Raw genomic sequence first — 21131 nt, forward strand, 5'->3', positions numbered from 1 at the left:
GTTGGTTGGGAGGTGGCCCTCATTTGAATATTGTGGCCATGGACGGCCCTCTTCTGGGGAGCTGGAAGTGTAAGTGATGCTCTGGCAGCAGGATGGACCAGAACATGGAGCAGCCTATGGAAGATGATGGGCTGTCGCCCGGCTGGCTGTCTGTTGACCTTTTTGTTTTTCCATCCCCAAAGGCCGCAGCCTCTTCTAGGTGGTCTCCCTGGGCCAAGGGAGGGCTTCGGCCATGGCGGTAGGTCGAGAGGAGGCCCTTGCCCAGTATACTCTGGCTTCTCTTCAGAACGTAAAAATCTTTCGCCTTTTACTAAATATTTCCGTGGAGAGGAGCAAAATTGAGTTTTGTGGCAATTTTTGCATGCTCCTGCTTGCTGGGGCTTCCTTCATTTGGTTGAACAACAGAATGAGTGGGGGGTGGGCTTTCAGTGGGAGACTGAATCCTGTGGTTGGTTGGGAGGTGGCCCTCATTTGAATATTGTGGCCATGGACGGCCCCCTTCTGGGGAGCTGGAAGTGTAAGTGACGCTCTGGCAGCAGGATGGACCAGAACATCGAGCAGCCTATGGAAGATGATGGGCTGTCGCCCGGCTGGCTGTGTGTTGCCCTTTTTGTTTTTCCATCCCCAAAGGCCGCAGCCTCTTCTAGGTGGTCTCCCTGGGCCAAGGGAGGGCTGCGGCCATGGCGGTAGGTCGGGAGGAGACCCTTGCCCAGTATACTCTGGCTTCTCTTCAGAACGTAAAAATCTTTCGCCTTTTACTAAAGATTTCCGTGGAGAGGAGCAAAACTGAGTTTTGTGGCAATTTTTGCATGCTCCAGCTTGCTGGGGCTTCCTTCATTTGGTTGAACAACAGAATGAGTGGGGGGTGGGCTTTCAGTGGGAGACTGAATCATGTGGTTGGTTGGGAGGTGGCCCTCATTTGAATATTGTGGCCATGGACGGCCCCCTTCTGGGGAGCTGGAAGTGTAAGTGACGCTCTGGCAGCAGGATGGACCAGAACATGGAGCAGCCTATGGAAGATGATGGGCTGTCGCCCGGCTGGCTGTGTGTTGCCCTTTTTGTTTTTCCATCTCCAAAGGCCGCAGCCTCTTCTAGGTGGTCTCCCTGGGCCAAGGGAGGGCTGCGGCCATGGCGGTAGGTCGGGAGGAGGCCCTTGCCCAGTATACTCTCGCTTCTCTTCAGAATGTAAAAATCTTTCGCCTTTTACTAAATATTTCCGTGGAGAGGAGCAAAACTGAGTTTTGTGGCAATTTTTGCATGCTCCAGCTTGCTGGGGCTTCCTTCATTTGGTTGAACAACAGAATGAGTGGGGGGTGGGCTTTCAGTGGGAGACTGAATCCTGTGGTTGGTTGGGAGGTGGCCTTCATTTGAATATTGTGGCCATGGACGGCCCCCTTCTGGGTAGCTGGAAGTGTAAGTGACGCTCTGGCAGCAGGATGGACCAGAACATGGAGCAGCCTATGGAAGATGATGGGCTGTCGCCCGGCTGGCTGTGTGTTGCCCTTTTTGTTTTTCCATCCCCAAAGGCCGCAGCCTCTTCTAGGTGGTCTCCCTGGGTCAAGGGAGGGCTGCGGCCATGGCGGTAGGTCGGGAGGAGACCCTTGCCCAGTATACTCTGGCTTCTCTTCAGAATGTAAAAATCTTTCGCCTTTTACTAAAGATTTCCGTGGAGAGGAGCAAAACTGAGTTTTTTGGCAATTTTTGCATGCTCCAGCTTGCTGGGGCTTCCTTCATTTGGTTGAACAACAGAATGAGTGGGGGGTGGGCTTTCAGGGGGAGACTGAATCCTGTGGTTGGTTGGGAGGTGGTCCTCATTTGAATATTGTGGCCATGGACAGCCCCCTTCTGGGGAGCTGGAAGTGTAAGTGACGCTTTGGCAGCAGGATGGACCAGAACATGGAGCAGCCAATGGAAGATGATGGGCTGTCGCCCGGCTGGCTGTGTGTTGCCCTTTTTGTTTTTCCATCCCCAAAGGCCGCACCCTCTTCTAGGTGGTCTCCCTGGGCCAAGGGAGGGCTGCAGCCATGGCGGTAGGTCGGGAGGAGGCCCTTGCCCAGTATACTCTGGCTTCTCTTCAAAACGTAAAAATCTTTTGCCTTTTACTAAAGATTTCCGTGGAGAGGAGCAAAACTGAGTTTTGTGGCAATTTTTGCATGCTCCAGCTTGCTGGGGCTTCCTTCATTTGGTTGAACAACAGAATGAGTGGGGGGTGGGCTTTCAGTGGGAGACTGTATCCTGTGGTTGGTTGGGAGGTGGCTCTCATTTGAATATTGTGGCCATGGACGGGCCACTTCTGGGGAGCTGGAAGTGTAAGTGACGCTCTGGCAGCAGGATGGACCAGAACATTGAGCAGCCTATGGAAGATGATGGGCTGTCGCCAGGCTGGCTGTGTGTTGCCCTTTTTGTTTTTCCATCCCCAAAGGCCGCAGCCTCTTCTAGGTGGTCTCCCTGGGCCAAGGGAGGGCTGCGGCCATGGCGGTAGGTCGGGAGGAGGCCCTTGCCCAGTATACTCTGGCTTCTCTTCAGATCGCAAAAATCTTTCGTCTTTTACTAAAGATTTCCGTGGAGAGGAGCAAAGCTGAGTCTTGTGGCAATTTTTGCATGCTCCAGCTTGCTGGGGCTTCCTTCATTTGGTTGAACAACAGAATGAGTGGGGGGTGGGCTTTCAGTGGGAGACTGATTCCTGTGGTTGGTTGGGAGGTGGCCCTCATTTGAATATTGTGGCCATGGACGGCCCCCTTCCGGGGAGCGAGAAGTGTAAGTGACGCTCTGGCAGCAGGATGAACCAGAACATGGAGCAGCCTATGGAAGATGATGGGCTGTCGCCCGGCTGGCTGTGTGTTGCCCTTTTTGTTTTTCCATCCCCAAAGGCCGCAGCCTCTTCTAGGTGGTCTCCCTGGGCCAAGGGAGGGCTGCGGCCATGGCGGTAGGTCGGGAGGAGGCCCTTGCCCAGTATACTCTGGCTTCTCTTCAGAACGTAAAAATCTTTCGCCTTTTACTAAAGATTTCCGTGGAGAGGAGCAAAACTGAGTTTTGTGGCAATTTTTGCATGCTCCAGCTTGCTGGGGCTTCTTTCATTTGGTTGAACAACAGAATGAGTGGGGGGTGGGCTTTCAGTGGGAGACTGAATCCTATGGTTGGTTGGGAGGTGGCCCTCATTTGAATATTGTGGCCATGGACGGCCCCCTTCTGGGGAGCTGGAAGTGTAAGTGACGCTCTGGCAGCAGGATGGACCAGAACATCGAGCAGCCTATGGAAGATGATGGGCTGTCGCCCGGCTGGCTGTGTGTTGCCCTTTTTGTTTTTCCATCCCCAAAGGCCGCAGCCTCTTCTAGGTGGTCTCCCTGGGCCAAGGGAGGGCTGCGGCCATGGCGGTAGGTCGGGAGGAGGCCCTTGCCCAGTATACTCTGGCTTCTCTTCAGAACGTAAAAATCTTTCGCCTTTTACTAAAGATTTCCGTGGAGAGGAGCAAAACTGAGTTTTGTGGCAATTTTTGCATGCTCCAGCTTGCTGGGGCTTCCTTCATTTGGTTGAACAACAGAATGAGTGGGGGGTGGGCTTTCAGTGGGAGACTGAATCCTGTGGTTGGTTGGGAGTAGAGATGAGCGTTGTTCTACTCGAACTGTTCGCCAATCTCAAATTCGAGCTGTTTTGGGCGGTGTTCGAGCCGTTCGGCGAACACGAACAATTTGATAAAAATTCGGCTGTTCGAGGTTATGTTCAATAACTGTTCGTGCACCAAAATCATAACTGGATTTTTTCTCAGTAATGATGAAAATTAATGTTAATAGGCAGTTTGAGTGTACAGCGGGGTGGGGGGAGGGGCAGGAGATGGATCTCTGCAGGAACAATGAAGATCTCCATTTTTTTTTCTCTTTCCCGCATTTGCAGTGGGGAGGTGCAATCTGTCAGCCTATCAGCAGCGCACACACGGAGCGAAGTGCTTTTTTTCACACAAGCAAGGGCATGTGTCATTGGTAGTGTATGTCACATGTCCTTGCCCTATAAGACCAAGCCATTTTCCCCATCGCCACCATTTTCTCACTGCTGCAGCTGCGTGTTAGACGGCACCGCTGTTGCTGTGTGCGCTATACCTTGTTAATTTCAAGCCAATTTTCGCATAAATATACAGATAGCTTGGGAGTAGGGAATAGTTGTGATTGCAGTCCTTTTAAGGACTAGGTTACAGCATTTCCTACGACTTTTATCAGGGAGGTCTGTGCTCTTAAATAGATAGGTTGTGAGAGTAAAGACTAATTGTAATTGGAGTCCTTTTCAGGACTAGGTTACATCAGTTCCTATCAGTTTTTGCCAGGCAGGTCTGTGCCAGTGCTGTGCAAGTTTTTTTCACAGCATTTGGCTGAATCTAGCAAAGCTAATCCTTTTTGGCCTATTGCAGAGTGTGTTAGTCAGTGGAGAAGCCTATCTGTGTTGCAAGATATACCACCTGTGTATAGAATACCAATTTTTTTACTGCACCTAGTGAAGTAAAATCTTTTGGGCATAGCATCATTCTATTAGTCCATCTATACTGACCTCCATCAGGTTGCAAATTAAAACAAATTTTTATCTGCATCTACAGTACCTCTGAAAAAATATTTGGGCTTCTAGCTGTGTGTGGGACTTGTTGTATTAGTCCATCTATACTGACCTCCATCAGGTTGCAAACTGAATATATTTTTTTCTGCATCTACCTCTGAAAAAATATTTGGGCTTCTAGCTGTGTGTGGGACTTGTTGTATTAGTCCATCTATACTGACCTCCATCAGGTTGCAAACTGAATATATTTTTTTCTGCATCTACCTCTGAAAAAATATTGGGCTTCTAGCTGTGTGTGGGACTTGTTGTATTAGTCCATCTATACTGACCTCCATCAGGTTGCAAACTGAATATATTTTTTTCTGCATCTACCTCTGAAAAAATATTGGGCTTCTAGCTGTGTGTGGGTCTTGTTCTATTAATCCATCTATACTGACCTCCATCAGGTTGCAAACTGAATATAATTTTTTTCTGCATCTAGCTCTGAAAAAATATTTGGCCTTCTAGCAGTGTGTCGGACTTTCTCTATTAGTCCATCTATACTGACCTCCATCAGGTTGCAAATTAAAACTAATTTTTATCTGCATCAACAGTACCTCTGAAAAACTATTTGGGCTTCTAGCTGTGTGTGGGACTTGTTGTATTAGTCCATCTATATTGACCTCCATCAGGTTGCAAATTAAAAATAATTTTTATCTGCATCTACAGTACCTCTGAAAAAATATTTGGGCTTCTAGCTGTGTGTGGGACTTGTTGTATTAGTCCATCTATACTGACCTCCATCAGGTTGCAAACTGAATATATTTTTTTCTGCATCTACCTCTGAAAAAATATTGGGCTTCTAGCTGTGTGTGGGACTTGTTGTATTAGTCCATCTATACTGACCTCCATCAGGTTGCAAACTGAATATATTTTTTTCTGCATCTACCTCTGAAAAAATATTGGGCTTCTAGCTGTGTGTGGGTCTTGTTCTATTAATCCATCTATACTGACCTCCATCAGGTTGCAAACTGAATATAATTTTTTTCTGCATCTAGCTCTGAAAAAATATTTGGCCTTCTAGCAGTGTGTCGGACTTTCTCTATTAGTCCATCTATACTGACCTCCATCAGGTTGCAAATTAAAACTAATTTTTATCTGCATCAACAGTACCTCTGAAAAAATATTTGGGCTTCTAGCTGTGTGTGGGACTTGTTGTATTAGTCCATCTATACTGACCTCCATCAGGTTGCAAATTAAAAATAATTTTTATCTGCATCTACAGTACCTCTGAAAAAATATTTGGGCTTCTTGCTGTGTGTGGGACTTGTTGTATTAGTCCATCTATACTGACCTCCATCAGGTTGCAAACTGAATATATTTTTTTCTGCATCTACCTCTGAAAAAATATTTGGGCTTCTAGCTGTGTGTGGGACTTGTTGTATTAGTCCATCTATACTGACCTCCATCAGGTTGCAAACTGAATATGTTTTTTTCTGCATCTACCTCTGAAAAAATATTGGGCTTCTAGCTGTGTGTGGGACTTGTTGTATTAGTCCATCTATACTGACCTCCATCAGGTTGCAAACTGAATATATTTTTTTCTGCATCTACCTCTGAAAAAATATTGGGCTTCTAGCTGTGTGTGGGTCTTGTTCTATTAATCCATCTATACTGACCTCCATCAGGTTGCAAACTGAATATAATTTTTTTCTGCATCTAGCTCTGAAAAAATATTTGGCCTTCTAGCAGTGTGTCGGACTTTCTCTATTAGTCCATCTATACTGACCTCCATCAGGTTGCAAATTAAAACTAATTTTTATCTGCATCTACAGTACCTCTGAAAAAATATTTGGGCTTCTAGCTGTGTGTGGGACTTGTTGTATTAGTCCATCTATACTGACCTCCATCAGGTTGCAAATTAAAAATAATTTTTATCTGCATCTACAGTACCTCTGAAAAAATATTTGGGCTTCTAGCTGTGTGTGGGACTTGTTGTATTAGTCAATCTATACTGACCTCCATCAGGTTGCAAACTGAATATATTTTTTTCTGCATCTACCTCTGAAAAAATATTTGGGCTTCTAGCTGTGTGTGGGACTTGTTGTATTAGTCCATCTATACTGACCTCCATCAGGTTGCAAACTGAATATATTTTTTTCTGCATCTACCTCTGAAAAAATATTGGGCTTCTAGCTGTGTGTGGGACTTGTTGTATTAGTCCATCTATACTGACCTCCATCAGGTTGCAAACTGAATATATTTTTTTCTGCATCTACCTCTGAAAAAATATTGGGCTTCTAGCTGTGTGTGGGACTTGTTGTATTAGTCTATCTATACTGACCTCCATCAGGTTGCAAACTGAATATATTTTTTTCTGCATCTACCTCTGAAAAAATATTGGGCTTCTAGCTGTGTGTGGGACTTGTTGTATTAGACCATCTATACTGACCTCCATCAGGTTGCAAACTGAATATATTTTTTTCTGCATCTACCTCTGAAAAAATATTGGGCTTCTAGCTGTGTGTGGGTCTTGTTCTATTAATCCATCTATACTGACCTCCATCAGGTTGCAAACTGAATATAATTTTTTTCTGCATCTAGCTCTGAAAAAATATTTGGCCTTTTAGCAGTGTGTCGGACTTTCTCTATTAGTCCATCTATACTGACCTCCATCAGGTTGCAAATTAAAACTAATTTTTATCTGCATCTACAGTACCTCTGAAAAAATATTTGGGCTTCTAGCTGTGTGTGGGACTTGTTGTATTAGTCCATCTATACTGACCTCCATCAGGTTGCAAATTAAAAATAATTTTTATCTGCATCTACAGTACCTCTGAAAAAATATTTGGGCTTCTAGCTGTGTGTGGGACTTGTTGTATTAGTCCATCTATACTGACCTCCATCAGGTTGCAAACTGAATATAATTTTTTTCTGCATCTAGCTCTGAAAAAATATTTGGCCTTCTAGCAGTGTGTCGGACTTTCTCTATTAGTCCATCTATACTGACCTCCATCAGGTTGCAAATTAAAACTAATTTTTATCTGCATCTACAGTACCTCTGAAAAAATATTTGGGCTTCTAGCTGTGTGTGGGACTTGTTGTATTAGTCCATCTATACTGACCTCCATCAGGTTGCAAACTGAATATATTTTTTTTTGCATCTACCTCTGAAAAAATATTGGGCTTCTAGCTGTCTGTGGGACTTGTTGTATTAGTCCATCTATACTGACCTCCATCAGGTTGCAAACTGAATATATTTTTTTCTGCATCTACCTCTGAAAAAATATTGGGCTTCTAGCTGTGTGTGGGACTTGTTGTATTAGTTCATCTATACTGACCTCCATCAGGTTGCAAACTGAATATATTTTTTTCTGCATCTAACCCAGCCAATAGTTTTGGCCTAATACCACAGTTTGGCCACTCAGCTCTGCTCGGTTACCATCCATTGTTTTTTTGTGCAAACAACTCCAGAGTTGTGAATTAGTTAACCACCAAAATGAGTGGAAAAAGGCCTGCTGCTGGTGGAAAGGGGAATAGGCGTGTTGGGAAGGGGAAAAAAGGTTGTGTCCGTGGGGTAGGTGTTAAAGCAACAGTAACATCTGCAGAAGAAAGACCATCTTCCAGCCAAACTAAAATGTCTACTTCTTTTAGCGGACAATGTGATAAGATCCCTTTCTTACGGCCACGCCAATCGCTACAAATTCCAGATGAGGCACAAAAACAGCAGGTGCTTCAATGGATATCAAGTGCTCCTTTAAGTGGGCTCTCCTCCACATCAACTTCAACATCACAAATACTCCAGTCCTCAAAGGTGTCACCCAAATCGCACTTGCTTCCTCACAGCTCCCAAATCTCCAGCTGCCCGTCTGAGTATGAGGTAGAACAGATGGTTGAGTCTGCAGAGCTGTTTACTCATACTATAGCCTTGGAATCAGAGGTCGACTCCAGCGCTTCTGTGAATCCAGACGAGGAAATGATCTGCACTGATGCCCAGAATCTTTATGAGTCGGATCCAGGACCAGACGCAGAAGGTTCTGACCATAATGTAGACCCTCATTCCCAAACTGTAACTCCTGTTGGTGGAGACAATGAGGAAGACGATGATAAGACTCAAATACCTGATTGGAGCGACAACTTTAGTTTTTTGTCAGGGCAGGAACAGGTTGGCTCTGAGGACGACGGGTGTGATAACACACAGGGTGATGATGATGAGGTTGGAGATCCCACTTACTGTCAACCCACAGTCAGCCAAGAGATGAGGTCAGTAGAGGAGGTGGAGGAAGATGCTAGTGACGACGAGGTCAGGTTGCGCCTTCCTGGACAGAGACGTAGTACTGGAAGCACGTCAACAACTGCATCCTCAAACACAACTCTGCCTCTCACCACAAGTCGTGGTGGCTCTTCAGGTCGCATGGGTGCTAAGCCTTGCATAGCCTGGGCATTTTTTCAGATCGATAAAGATGACCCAACTCGTGTTATCTGTAACATTTGTCAGCAAAAGCTAAGTAGAGGCCAAAAAATACATAGTTTGAGTACTTCATGCATGAACCGGCACATGGACATGAAGCATAAGTTGCAGTGGGAAGCTCAGTGTGCTACAATGCGGCCTAGCCGGCCGGGCCAACCACCGTCTGCCATATCTTGTGCATCCGCGGCCTCTTCATCCTCTGTGACTGGGGGGACAGCAGTCACACCTGTTTTGGGGCGCAGACCTGCCACCTCTTTACCCGCAACAGCCAGCGTGATTGGCAGGTCATCATTTTCTTTGGAGGTGGTAACAGCAGCTGGTGTTGAGCGCTGTCCGACATCGATAGCACCACCTTTGGATCAAGGCAACCTAACATGTCCGCCTGCATCTTCGTCACAGACCGGCAGTTTGCCGGGGACACCCTTATCAACCCCGTCTAAGCACAATAGCCAGCCCTCGGTCCCTCAGATGTGGACAAGTAAAAGACCATTTCCTACTAGCCATGAGAAAGCTAAGAGGTTGAATTTCACCATCTGCAAGCTCTTGGCTACAGAAATGCTGCCTTTCCGCCTGGTGGACACAGAGGATTTTCGAGACCTTATGTCCGTCACAGTGCCCCAGTACCAGATGCCCAGTCGGCACTACTTCTCAAAGAAAGGTGTGCCTGCGCTCCACCAGCATGTCGCACACAACATCACCGCTTCTTTGAGAAACTCTCTGTGTGACAGGGTGCATTTCACCACAGACACTTGGACGAGTAGGCATGGACAGGGGCGTTACATGTCGCTGACTGGGCACTGGGTAACTATGGTGACAGCAGGACAAGGGGCTGCTGTCCAAGTCTTGCCGTCCCCACGAGTTGTGCGTCAATCCTCTTTATGTCAAAGTTCCTCCACTGCTTCTGCCTCCTCAACCTCCTCTCGGTCTTCCACCTGCACCCAAAGCCTGTCTGGTCATGCCACAAGCTTTCTAACTGCGCAGAAGGGATCCTGCACACCTCCTTACTATGCTGGCAGTAGGGCTCAACGTCATCAGGAGGTTTTTACATTGAAATGTCTGGGAAATGTGAGTCACACAGCTGAGGAGTTGTGGTCAGCTCTGGAGAACCAATTTCATGAATGGTTGTCTCCACTGGACCTGAAACCAGGGAAGGCCGTGTGCGACAATGCTGCAAACCTGGGTGCGGCCCTTCGCCGGGGCAATGTCACACACGTGCCTTGTATGGCTCACGTGTTGAACCTGGTTGTCCAGCAATTTTTAGCCCACTATCCCAGACTAGATGGCCTTCTGCAGAGGGCACGGTCGCTGTGTGCTCACTTCCGCCGTTCGCATCCCGCAGCTCAGCGACTTACATCTCTACAGAAGTCGTTGGGCCTGCCACTTCACCGGCTAAAATGCGATGTGCCTACCCGGTGGAATTCAACTCTGCACATGTTGCAGCGACTGTGGCAGCACCGACAAGCCCTGGTGCAATACGTTCTGACGTATAGCCTGGGCCAACGAGATTCAGAGGTGGGGCAAATCACACTGGAGGAGTGGTCTCAGATCAGGGACCTATGCACCCTTCTGCACAGTTTTGAAATGGCGACGAAGATGTTTAGTGCTGACGATGCCATTATCAGCATGACTATTCTGGTGATTTACATGCTGGAGCACTTGTTAAACAGAATTCGGAGTCAGGTGGTGGCACAAGAGGAGGTGGAGGAAGTAGAGGAGGAGGAGTTGTATGCGGAAGAGCTAACATCTGCAAGGTCCAGACGGTCGGCAGCACCAAGGCGGCAGGCATGTGAGGGTGGGGGAGATGGTTTTACCAGGGCGCATGGTAGCAGCCAAACTAGTGAGGAAGGTGCAGGAGCCCAGGAAGAAGTGGAGGACGAACTGATGGAAGACTCATCAGATGAGGGAGACCTTGATCACATTTCTGTTGTGCGAGGTTGGGGGGAGAGGACAGAGGAAGGAAGCATGATTGTTACCTCGCCACCAACACAACAGGGACTTGGTGCTCCTGGATGCGCAACACACATGAGTGCCTTCTTGCTGCACTACCTGCAACATGACCCTCGAATTGTGAGAATTAGAAATAATCCTGACTACTGGGTTGCCACACTGTTAGATCCCCGGTACAAAAGTAAATTTGCAGAAATTATTCCTGCCATAGAAAGGGATGCACGCATGCAGGAGTATCAGCAGAGACTGTTGCAGAATCTTACATGTGCTTTTCCACAAAATACCAGTGGTGCACGTAGTGAATCTCACAGTTCCATCTTGCCAACCGTGGGACCGTCAAGTGTTCAGCACTCAAACCGTAACAGAACCACAGTATCTGGTGGTAACATCAATTTTGCGGAATCATTTCACCACTTTTTTAGCCCATCCTTTGCAAGGCCACAGGAGACAAGAAGTCTGACACATAGTCAACGCCTAGAGACGATGGTACAGGAGTATCTCCAAGTAAACATTGAAGCCACGACTGTGTCACTGGACCCTTGCTCTTTTTGGGCTTCCAATCTGGATAAATGGCCGGAGCTAGCCACTTACGCCTTGGAGATCTTGTCATGCCCCGCAGCCAGCGTTCTGTCTGAACGTGTGTTCAGCGCTGCTGGTGGTGTGCTGACAGATAAGCGCACGCGGCTCTCCACTGATAATGTAGACAGACTCACGTTCATAAAGATGAACAAATCATGGATCCGAAACGACTTTTCTACCCCTGTGTCATCCTGGGGAGAGTAAAAGCTTGATGATTGTTTAAAATCACCCTACCAACCGTTTTAAGCTTTCAAATTATTAATCATGTTTATCTGTATCTTGACTGGAATATAATTTGGGCTTTGTAGCAGTGTGCAGCACTGATCCTATTAGGCCATCTATAATAAGCTCCACCAGATTTAAAATTAAAAATAATTTTTAGCTGCATCTAGCCTGGAAAATAATTTTGGGGCTCCGAGATGCGCAAGACACATAAGTGCCTTCTTGCTGCACTACCTGCAGCATGACCCTCATATTGTCAGAATTCAAAGTAATCATGACTACTGGGTTGCCACACTCTTAGATCCCCCAAACTTTTCGATCAACCTTTTCATTTTAATAAAGACCAAAAAAATGGTCATTTTTGAAATTATAAGCATTAGCAGGTTGTTAGAAACTGAAATCAAACAGTTTTCAACTCAAAACTTTATTCTAGGTGATGTTACATTTTCACATAGGACCCCTTGTTCGAAAGGAGCTTCTGAACTCTCTCGTCCATTGAATTTGTCAGGTTTTGGATGGTTTCTGCTTCAATTGTTTTGCATGAGGACAGAATACCCTCCCAGAGCTGTTGCTTAGATGTGAACTGCCTCCCGCCATCATAGACACTCCTTTTAATGATGCTCCAAAGGTTCTGAATGGGGTAGAGGTCAGGGGAGCATGGGGGTCACACCATAAGTTTGTCCCCTTTTATGCCCATATCAGCCAGAGATGCAGATGTTTTATGTGCAGCATGAGATGGTGCATTATCATGCAGAAAAATGATCTTGCTGTGAAATACACGGTTCTTCTTCTTGAACCTTGGCAGGAAGTGTTGTTTGAGAAAATCCACATACATTATGGAGTTCATCTTTAGCGCCTTCAGGGATCCTAAAGGGGCCGACAATCTCTCTCCCCATGATTCCAGCCCAAAACATTACTCCACCTCCTCCTTGTTGGCGCTGTAGCCGTGTTTGCGTGGGGTGTCCATCAACCAGCCATCCTCCACTCCATCCATCTGGACCATCGAGCGCTGCACGGCACTCATCCGTGAACAAAACAGTTTTGAAATCAGTCTTCATGTAATGTTTGGCCCACTGGAGCCGTTTCTGCTTGTGTGAAGTGGATAGAGGAGGTCGACAGGATGGCGTATGCACAGCTGCAAACCTCTGAAGGACCCTGCATCTTGTTGTTCGGGGGACGTTGGAGGCACAAGCAGCTTCAAAAACTTGTCTGCTGCTATGACAAGGCTTTTTTGCCGCTGCTCTTTCAACCTGACGTAATTGCCTGTAGGAAAGAGTCCTCAATTTGCCCTTATCAGCACGCACACGTGTGTACTGTGAATCAGCTACATACTTCTTGATTGCCAAGACACTTCATCCTGATCATCGCACAATGTTGATTGTAGTCATGCCTTGACCTAAACACTCCACAATTTGTTGCTTCTCAGCAGCCGACACATCCTTTTTCTTTCCCATTTTGGCAGAAAATGTAGGCTGCTGAATAATGTGAGAGAGCCTTCTTAAGTAGTCTTGCCTTTCATTGGACACACCTGCCAAACTAATTAGCACTGGTGTCTGCAATTGCTTACAGTGATATAAAGAGCCCTGACACACATCACCATCAATGAGTTTAACTGACAAACAAACAAATTCTTCCCTTATCACTCCTAAACACTTTTTGCATAATAATTTGGAACACAGTGTACATGTGCTTTTCCACAAAACACCAGTGGTTCACGTAGTGAATCTTACAGTTCTAACTTGCCAACCGTGGTCTGTATGGAGTTGTTCAATAAAGGGCCCAAAATTAAGATAACATAGATGGGAGAGGTCTCTATGAATAGGAATTCCTAAGTATTAGATACCCTGTGAGGGCCAGGCAAAGAGAAAGTTGGACTGGATGGAATCCTATATGGATTTGGGGAGGGAGACATCGAGGGCCTCAGACTTCGCTGCATTGATTTGAAAATTTGACCATGTAACAAAGTGATCTATTTCAGCCATAACAGCATGGATGGATATATGTGATTGAGTGATATATACTAGGACATCATCAGCAAATAGAGAGCACTTGTACTCGGTGCCTCCCACCTCAATCCACCTAATATTGGGGTTATGGCGAATTGATGAGAGCAGGTGCTCCGTCACTAGGATGTATAAGAGAGGGGACAGAGAACATCCCTGCCTTGTCCCATTGGTGATTGTGAAAGGTGATGAAAATGTTCTGACGCGCCCCCTGGGCCTTGGGACACCCGGAGCCGGACCCTTTTTGGTGGATGCTGGTGGTTGTAGTCTCCGTGGCGGCAACCCGGTTCCGTGGCTCAGGGCGGTCAAACCAGTGGCGGAACTATTTATGTGGTTTTGATGTTTAAATGTCCGACTACGCCACCCGTGGATTGCGGTCAGAGTGAACCGCCGCTCCAGGGCAGACCGCTGAGGCTGGTGTTGTGGGTGCAGCAGAGCGTAGCATAACTCCCCACGGGAGGAGTATAGCCTCAGGGCAGTGTATGCGGAGGATGGGGGTGATGGTGCAGGGCAGCAGCAGTAATGACACGGAGTCAGTGATGCAGTCCAGGGCCTTTACTCACAGTTCTTATTATCCAGACCACGTCTGCAGGTAACGGCTGCCCACGTCGTACTGTGCTCACCAGGTGAGGGGCTCAGACAACTCCCAGATAACTTTGGAGTGCTTCACAGGACCCCCTTTGTGTGTCCTTTGTCTGGCCTTTCTTACCAACCCTTCTGTCCGGCTGCCTCGGGCCTCCTCTTGGTAAACTTGGCGCCAGTTTCCCTGACCCTATGTGGTGCCTTCCTAGCGGGTGTAGCGAGGGGCTGCGCCACATAAAATGTCACAGCTCCTGTTTCTAGCTGAGGGTCGTTTCCTGCCTCCACTAGTTTCGGGGACCGGTCTCCCCCTTTGGCCTGACCCCTCCACGCAGGTGGATTCTGGCGTGCGGTGGCGACTCGCCCGTCCGCACCCCTGAGATCCCTTCGTTCCTCGTTCCTGGAGCCTTCTCCGCTCCTCTTCCTTCCTTCTCCCTCTTCCAGGCCTGGGCCTCTGTTACTAGGCCCGCCTTCCGGAGCAGAGCTCATGCAGATCCCCTGCTCCCTGCCACTTCTGCTCAGACTTCTCTGCACTGAACTAAGATGGTGCCCACCTTTTATACTCCCTTCTCAATGCACCCAGGAACTGCTTCCTCCCTGCTCCTGCACTACAGGGTTCCCCTTCCTCAGTGTTCCCTCCCCCCACTCCAGCCAGGGACAGGGACTGTCGTGCCCATCTCAGGGGCATATTGGTCGCCCTGCCCCACGGCAATGTGGTGTAATGCATGTGACGCGCCCCTGGGCCTTCTGTGTCGTGCGGCATCGCGCGCACGGGGGCTTACCCAGAGCCGGATCTGGATAGGGGTAGTAGTCCTTGTGGCCGTGACCCGGTCCGTGCCCAGGGAGTCAAACTAAGTGGCAGTCTATGACAGTAGATGTTAACTTGATCGACTACGCCACCCGTTGATTGCGGCTTTGAAGCCGCCGCTGCAGAACAGTCCACTGAGGCCAGGTGTATAAGGATGTGCAGCGTGGTGGTATAACCCCCAACGGGAGGGGTATGGCCTCAGGGCAGCAGGTGTAGATGATGGGGGTTGTGATGATGCAGGAAGGAGAGGCAGAGACGTAAGATGCAGTTTCAGGGTTTTTACTCACTGATGTTGCTTTAGTCACTCTGGCCTTGAGTGACCACCCGAGCCGTGCTGCGTCCACCAGGTGCGGGACTCGGCTAACCCCCAGGCAGTTCCGGAGCGTGGTCCTGAGCTTCCCTCTCACTCTCTTTCTCCTGGCCGTCCCCACCAGGGATCCACCTATGTCCGGCTTCCTCGGGCCTCTTGGTGGTTGAACCTTCTCTGGCTTCCCTGACCCTACTCATGGTGTGCCTTCCTGGTGGATATGGTGAGGGTCGTGGCAAAACTTGACCACGACCTCCGGTTCCTGGTTAAGGGTTACTTCTGCCTCTGCCAGCTTGGGATCCGGTGCCCTTTTCTGCCAACCCTTCACCCTTTTGGCTTAATTCTGGGATCTTAGGGTTCCCTCTGACTCTGCCTCTCTGGGTCCTTCTTCCTCCTCTCTCCTCACTGCAGGCTTGGCCCTGGAGCTGGGCCCAGCCGGAGCCACAGCTCCCTGTCAGCCCTCCTGGCTGAGCTCCTCTGCTCTGCTCCTCCTCAGACTGAACTCGACCAAAAAACCCTATTCTAAGATGGTGCCCACCATATATACTCCCTCTATGTGTGAGCCCAGGTGACTAGCACCCAATGAGCTCCTAGCTTTACCCAGAGTACTCCCCCTATCTGCCCCTACACTACTGGGATGTTCCACCCCCCTCCCACTCCAGCCAGGGACAGACGCTGTCGTACCTGCACATTTACTTGGTGGGAGTACCGTAGTTCTGTCCCCCGGAAATGGGATGTATGTAGTGCATGCAGCCTACTGAGCTCAGTCCCACACTCCATCCTTACCCGGGAGTGGAATACCACACCTCTGGAGTGAGGTGCAATACCCCTGTAGCAGCCGAGCCCTCAGGGTGCTACACATGCAGGTGTCGGGTCCTGATCCACACTACATCCTTACCTGAGAGTGAGATATCACACCTCTGGGTGAGGTGCAATACCTCTGTAGCAACCGAGCCCTCAGGGTGCTACAGTTCCATTTATCTTCAGCCTAGGTGACGTATTGCGATACAGTGCCGTGATTTTGGCTATAAAAGGGTCCCCTAGACCCCTACCCCAAGCTTTTTAAGAGAATCATATATGGCGTGCCAGGAGACTCTATGGAATGCTTTCTCAGCATCCAACGAGAGTATCTAATTACAAATTTTTAACTGCATCTAGCCCAGGAAATACTTTGTGCCTAGTAGCAGGGTCTGCTAGTCAGCGGATTATCCCGGCTGTTAAGCAAGCTACACCACCTGTAGTTTGGACACTTCATTTTTTCAAAGGAAATGCTTCGGGACCACGGGATACTCAGTGAAGAGCATCAGGAGGCACCCCAAGGCATAGGGGCTGGGACTGGCAGTAGGATGCCTTGCGGTGGACAGCCGAGCTCGATCCTTATAAAAGCTTTTTAACTGCAGCAGCTTTAGTGGACGCTACTGGAGCTGGAATTACGCGGCTGCTGGCATGAGACTTGCCCTCCAATAGATCCTTGTAAATGGATTTAAAGTGTATTCATTCAAATTAGAGAGACAATTTAAATTAAAAAGCTTAGAGCTGCCTCCACCACAGGGGGGCTCGCTCGACCCACCAGCGGACAGGCACCAGTATTGGGAGAGGGGGGCTGGCCATCAGGGTTCACCGCGGCTCTGGCACAAACCCGGCGACACGGAGGTGGCACGGGCAGGAGCGGACTGGCCGTGTCGGCTTCTCACTTTTTGGATTTTAGAAGGGCATGACATGCCTATATCTGTGTCTCCCCCTCCTTTTACTCCTCCGCCTCTTTTATTTTCGCATGACTATATGTACTTGTCACTTTTCCATGTGTTAGTTATGTCTTCTGAGCAGTTTGTCAGCTTTTGGACACCTTTGAAGGTGTTTTCTATGTGTTTCTATGTGTTTTTGTTTGCCTGCCATTGGTTTTAACGGTGTTCGAAGGTGTTCGACGAACAGTTCGACGAACAGTTCGGCGAACACACGGGTGTTCGACGAACCGAACCGAACTCGAACACTACGGGGGTGGCTCAACACTAGTTGGGAGGTGGCCCTCATTTGAATATTGTGGCCATGGACGGCCCCCTTCTGGGGAGCTGGAAGTGTAAGTGACGCTCTGGCAGCAGGATGGACCAGAACATGGAGCAGTCTATGGAAGATGATGGGCTGTCGCCCGGCTGGCTGTGTGTTGCCCTTTTTGTTTTTCCATCCCCAAAGGCCGCAGCCTCTTCTAGGTGGTCTCCCTGGGCCAAGGGAGGGCTGCGGCCATGGCGGTAGGTCGGGAGGAGGCCCTTGCCCAGTATACTCCGGCTTCTCTTCAGAATGTAAAAATCTTTCGCCTTTTACTAAAGATTTCCGTGGAGAGGTGCAAAACTGAGTTTTGTGGCAATTTTTGCATGCTCCAGCTTGCTGGGGCTTCCTTCATTTGGCTGAACAACAGAATGAGTGGGGGGTGGGCTTTCAGTGGGAGACTGAATCCTGTGGTTGGTTGGGAGGTGGCCCTCATTTGAATATTGTGGCCATGGACGGCCCCCTTCTGGGGAGCTGGAAGTGTAAGTGACGCTCTGGCAGCACGATGGGCCAGAACATGGAGCAGCCTATGGAAGATGATGGGCTGTCGCCCGGCTGGCTGTGTGTTGCCCTTTTTGTTTTTCCATCCCCAAAGGCCGCAGCCTCTTCTAGGTGGTCTCCCTGGGCCAAGGGAGGGCTGCGGCCATGGTGGTAGGTCGGGAGGAGGCCCTTGCCCAGTATACTCTGGCTTCTCTTCAGAACGTAAAAATCTGTCGCCTTTTACTAAAGATTTCCGTGGAGAGGAGCAAAACTGAGTTTTGTGGCAATTTTTGCATGCTCCAGCTTGCTGGGGCTTCCTTCATTTGGTTGAACAACAGAATGAGTGGGGGTGGGCTTTCAGTGGGAGACTGAATCCTGTGGTTGGTTGGGAGGTGGCCCTCATTTGAATATTGTGGCCATGGACGGCCCCCTTCTGGGGAGCTGGAAGTGTAAGTGACGCTCTGGCAGCAGGATGGACCAGAACATGGAGCAGCCTATGGAAGATGATGGGCTGTCTCCCGGCTGGCTGTGTGTTGCCCTTTTTGTTTTTCCATCCCCAAAGGCCGCAGCCTCTTCTAGGTGGTCTACCTGGGCCAAGGGAGGGCTGCGGCCATGGCGGTAGGTCGGGAGGGGGCCCTTGCCCAGTATACTCTGGCTTCTCTTCAGAACGTAAAAATCTTTCGCCTTTTACTAAAGATTTCCGTGGAGAGGAGCAAAACTGAGTTTTGTGGCAATTTTTGCATGCTCCAGCTTGCTGGGGCTTCCTTCATTTGGTTGAACAACAGAATGAGTGGGGGGTGGGCTTTCAGTGGGAGACTGAATCCTGTGGTTGGTTGGGAGGTGGTCCTCATTTGAATATTGTGGCCATGGACGGCCCCCTTCTGGGGAGCTGGAAGTGTAAGTGACGCTCTGGCAGCAGGATGGACCAGAACATGGAGCAGCCTATGGAAGATGATGGGCTGTCGCCCGGCTGGCTGTGTGTTGCCCTTTTTGTTTTTCCATTCCCAAAGGCCGCAGCCTCTTCTAGGTGGTCTCCCTGGGCCAAGGGAGGGCTGCGGCTATGGCGGTAGGTCGGGAGGAGGCCCTTGCCCAGTATACTCTGGCTTTTCTTCAGAATGTAAAAATCTTTCGCCTTTTACTAAAGATTTCCGTGGAGAGGAGCAAAACTGAGTTTTGTGGCAATTTTTGCATGCTCCAGCTTGCTGGGGCTTCCTTCATTTGGTTGAACAACAGAATGAGTGGGGGGTGGGCTTTCAGTGGGAGACTGAATCCTGTGGTTGGTTGGGAGGTGGCCCTCATTTGAATATTGTGGCCATGAATGGCCCCCTTCTGGGGAGCTGGAAGTGTAAGTGACGCTCTGGCAGCAGGATGGACCAGAACATGGAGCAGCCTATGGAAGATGATGGGCTGTCGCCCGGCTGGCTGTGTGTTGCCCTTTTTGTTTTTCCATCCCCAAAGGCCGCAGCCTCTTTTAGGTGGTCTCCCTGGGCCAAGGGAGGGCTGCGGCCATGGCGGTAGGTCGGGAGGAGGCCCTTGCCCAGTATACTCTGGCTTCTCTTCAGAACGTAAAAATCTTTCGCCTTTTACTAAAGATTTCTGTGGAGAGGAGCAAAACTGAGTTTTGTGGCAATTTTTGCATGCTCCAGCTTGCTGGGGCTTCCTTCATTTGGTTGAACAACAGAATGAGTGGGGGGTGGGCTTTCAGTGGGAGACTGAATCCTGTGGTTGGTTGGGAGGTGGCCCTCATTTGAATATTGTGGCCATGGACGGCCCCCTTCTGGGGAGCTGGAAGTGTAAGTGACGCTCTGGCAGCAGGATGGACCAGAACATGGAGCAGCCTATGGAAGATGATGGGCTGTCGCCCGGCTGGCTGTGTGTTGCCCTTTTTGTTTTTCCATTCCCAAAGGCCGCAGCCTCTTCTAGGTGGTCTCCCTGGGCCAAGGGAGGGCTGCGGCCATGGCGGTAGGTCGGGAGGAGGCCCTTGCCCAGTATACTCTGGCTTCTCTTCAGAATGTAAAAATCTTTCGCCTTTTACTAAAGATTTCCGTGGAGAGGAGCAAAACTGAGTTTTGTGGCAATTTTTGCATGCTTCAGCTTGCTGGGGCTTCCTTCATTTGGTTGAACAACAGAATGAGTTGGGGGGTGGGCTTTCAGTGGGAGACTGAATCCTGTGGTTGGTTGGGAGGTGGCCCTCATTTGAATATTGTGGCCATGAACGGCCCCCTTCTGGGGAGCTGGAAGTGTAAGTGACGCTCTGGCAGCAGGATGGACCAGAACATGGAGCAGCCTATGGAAGATGATGGGCTGTCGCCCGGCTGGCTGTGTGTTGCCCTTTTTGTTTTTCCATCCCAAAGGCCGCAGCCTCTTTTAGGTGGTCTCCCTGGGCCAAGGGAGGGCTGCGGCCATGGCGGTAGGTCGGGAGGAGGCCCTTGCCCAGTATGCTCTGGCTTCTCTTCAGAACGTAAAAATCTTTCGCCTTTTACTAAAGATTTCCGTGGAGAGGAGCAAAACTGAGTTTTGTGGCAATTTTTGCATGCTCCAGCTTGCTGGGGCTTTCTTCATTTGGTTGTGACGCGCCCCCTGGGCCAGTGTTGTTTGGGGATACCCGGAGCCGGATCAGATGGGGGTTGTAGTCTCCGAGTGGCTGTGACCCGGTCCGTGCCCAGGGTGTCAAGCTCAGTGTGTGGCAGTCCTTACTGATGTTACTAAAGTTCTTTATGTCGACTACGCCACCCGTTGAATTGCGGTCACTACGGCCGCCGCTGCAGCAGGGTCCGCTGAGGCTGATGGTGTTTGTGCAGCTTAGGTAGTATAACCCCCAACGGGAGGGGTATAGCCTCAGGGGGTCAGGTGCAGAGGATGGTGGTTGTGGAAGTGCAGGGAAGATGGTAACGAGAGTCAGAGTCGGGTTGTGCAGTTCAGGGTTCTTTACTTACTGCTGTTCTTGTACCGGTCACTCCGGCCTTGAGTGACCACCCGAGCCGCGCTGCGTCCACCAGGTCCTGGACTCGGCCAACCCCCAAGTAGTTCTGGAGCGTGGTTCTGAGCTCCCTTTCTGTCCTGTCCTCGTCTCTGGCCTTCCCCACCAGGGATCCACCTATGTCCGGCTCCCTCGGGCCTCTTGTTGGCGAACCCTTGCCTCTGGGTTCCCTGACCCTATGCGTGGTCTGCCTT

At 49.4% G+C, this 21131-nt stretch overlaps 15 non-coding genes across 15 annotated transcripts; all 15 read left to right on the top strand.

The window, feature by feature from the left end:
- The first annotated feature begins 266 nt into the window (after positions 1 to 266).
- On the top strand, positions 267 to 382 carry LOC141260219 (U5 spliceosomal RNA). The gene has a single exon (XR_012318978.1). It is a non-coding gene; the product is annotated as a U5 spliceosomal RNA (small nuclear RNA).
- Positions 383 to 714: 332 nt separating this feature from the next.
- LOC141260501 (U5 spliceosomal RNA) lies at positions 715 to 830 on the top strand. The gene has a single exon (XR_012319251.1). It is a non-coding gene; the product is annotated as a U5 spliceosomal RNA (small nuclear RNA).
- Positions 831 to 1162: 332 nt separating this feature from the next.
- Positions 1163 to 1278, top strand: LOC141260480 (U5 spliceosomal RNA). Its single transcript, XR_012319231.1, has one exon. It is a non-coding gene; the product is annotated as a U5 spliceosomal RNA (small nuclear RNA).
- A 332-nt stretch (positions 1279 to 1610) lies between these two features.
- Positions 1611 to 1726, top strand: LOC141261068 (U5 spliceosomal RNA). The gene has a single exon (XR_012319777.1). It is a non-coding gene; the product is annotated as a U5 spliceosomal RNA (small nuclear RNA).
- A 332-nt stretch (positions 1727 to 2058) lies between these two features.
- Positions 2059 to 2174, top strand: LOC141259792 (U5 spliceosomal RNA). Its single transcript, XR_012318560.1, has one exon. It is a non-coding gene; the product is annotated as a U5 spliceosomal RNA (small nuclear RNA).
- A 332-nt stretch (positions 2175 to 2506) lies between these two features.
- On the top strand, positions 2507 to 2622 carry LOC141260277 (U5 spliceosomal RNA). The gene has a single exon (XR_012319035.1). It is a non-coding gene; the product is annotated as a U5 spliceosomal RNA (small nuclear RNA).
- A 332-nt stretch (positions 2623 to 2954) lies between these two features.
- Positions 2955 to 3070, top strand: LOC141260513 (U5 spliceosomal RNA). The gene has a single exon (XR_012319262.1). It is a non-coding gene; the product is annotated as a U5 spliceosomal RNA (small nuclear RNA).
- Positions 3071 to 3402: 332 nt separating this feature from the next.
- On the top strand, positions 3403 to 3518 carry LOC141260525 (U5 spliceosomal RNA). Its single transcript, XR_012319273.1, has one exon. It is a non-coding gene; the product is annotated as a U5 spliceosomal RNA (small nuclear RNA).
- Positions 3519 to 17708: 14190 nt separating this feature from the next.
- On the top strand, positions 17709 to 17824 carry LOC141260303 (U5 spliceosomal RNA). Its single transcript, XR_012319060.1, has one exon. It is a non-coding gene; the product is annotated as a U5 spliceosomal RNA (small nuclear RNA).
- A 332-nt stretch (positions 17825 to 18156) lies between these two features.
- LOC141260339 (U5 spliceosomal RNA) lies at positions 18157 to 18272 on the top strand. The gene has a single exon (XR_012319096.1). It is a non-coding gene; the product is annotated as a U5 spliceosomal RNA (small nuclear RNA).
- Positions 18273 to 18603: 331 nt separating this feature from the next.
- LOC141260537 (U5 spliceosomal RNA) lies at positions 18604 to 18719 on the top strand. The gene has a single exon (XR_012319284.1). It is a non-coding gene; the product is annotated as a U5 spliceosomal RNA (small nuclear RNA).
- A 332-nt stretch (positions 18720 to 19051) lies between these two features.
- Positions 19052 to 19167, top strand: LOC141260162 (U5 spliceosomal RNA). The gene has a single exon (XR_012318921.1). It is a non-coding gene; the product is annotated as a U5 spliceosomal RNA (small nuclear RNA).
- Positions 19168 to 19499: 332 nt separating this feature from the next.
- LOC141260022 (U5 spliceosomal RNA) lies at positions 19500 to 19615 on the top strand. Its single transcript, XR_012318784.1, has one exon. It is a non-coding gene; the product is annotated as a U5 spliceosomal RNA (small nuclear RNA).
- A 332-nt stretch (positions 19616 to 19947) lies between these two features.
- On the top strand, positions 19948 to 20063 carry LOC141260059 (U5 spliceosomal RNA). The gene has a single exon (XR_012318821.1). It is a non-coding gene; the product is annotated as a U5 spliceosomal RNA (small nuclear RNA).
- Positions 20064 to 20395: 332 nt separating this feature from the next.
- LOC141259777 (U5 spliceosomal RNA) lies at positions 20396 to 20511 on the top strand. The gene has a single exon (XR_012318545.1). It is a non-coding gene; the product is annotated as a U5 spliceosomal RNA (small nuclear RNA).
- Positions 20512 to 21131: the final 620 nt, after the last annotated feature.

The sequence above is a fragment of the Phyllobates terribilis genome, unplaced genomic scaffold (assembly GCF_046119375.1).
Source record: "Phyllobates terribilis strain yellow unplaced genomic scaffold, ASM4611937v1 Scaffold_3__8_contigs__length_932513732, whole genome shotgun sequence".
NCBI lineage: Eukaryota > Metazoa > Chordata > Amphibia > Anura > Dendrobatidae > Phyllobates > Phyllobates terribilis.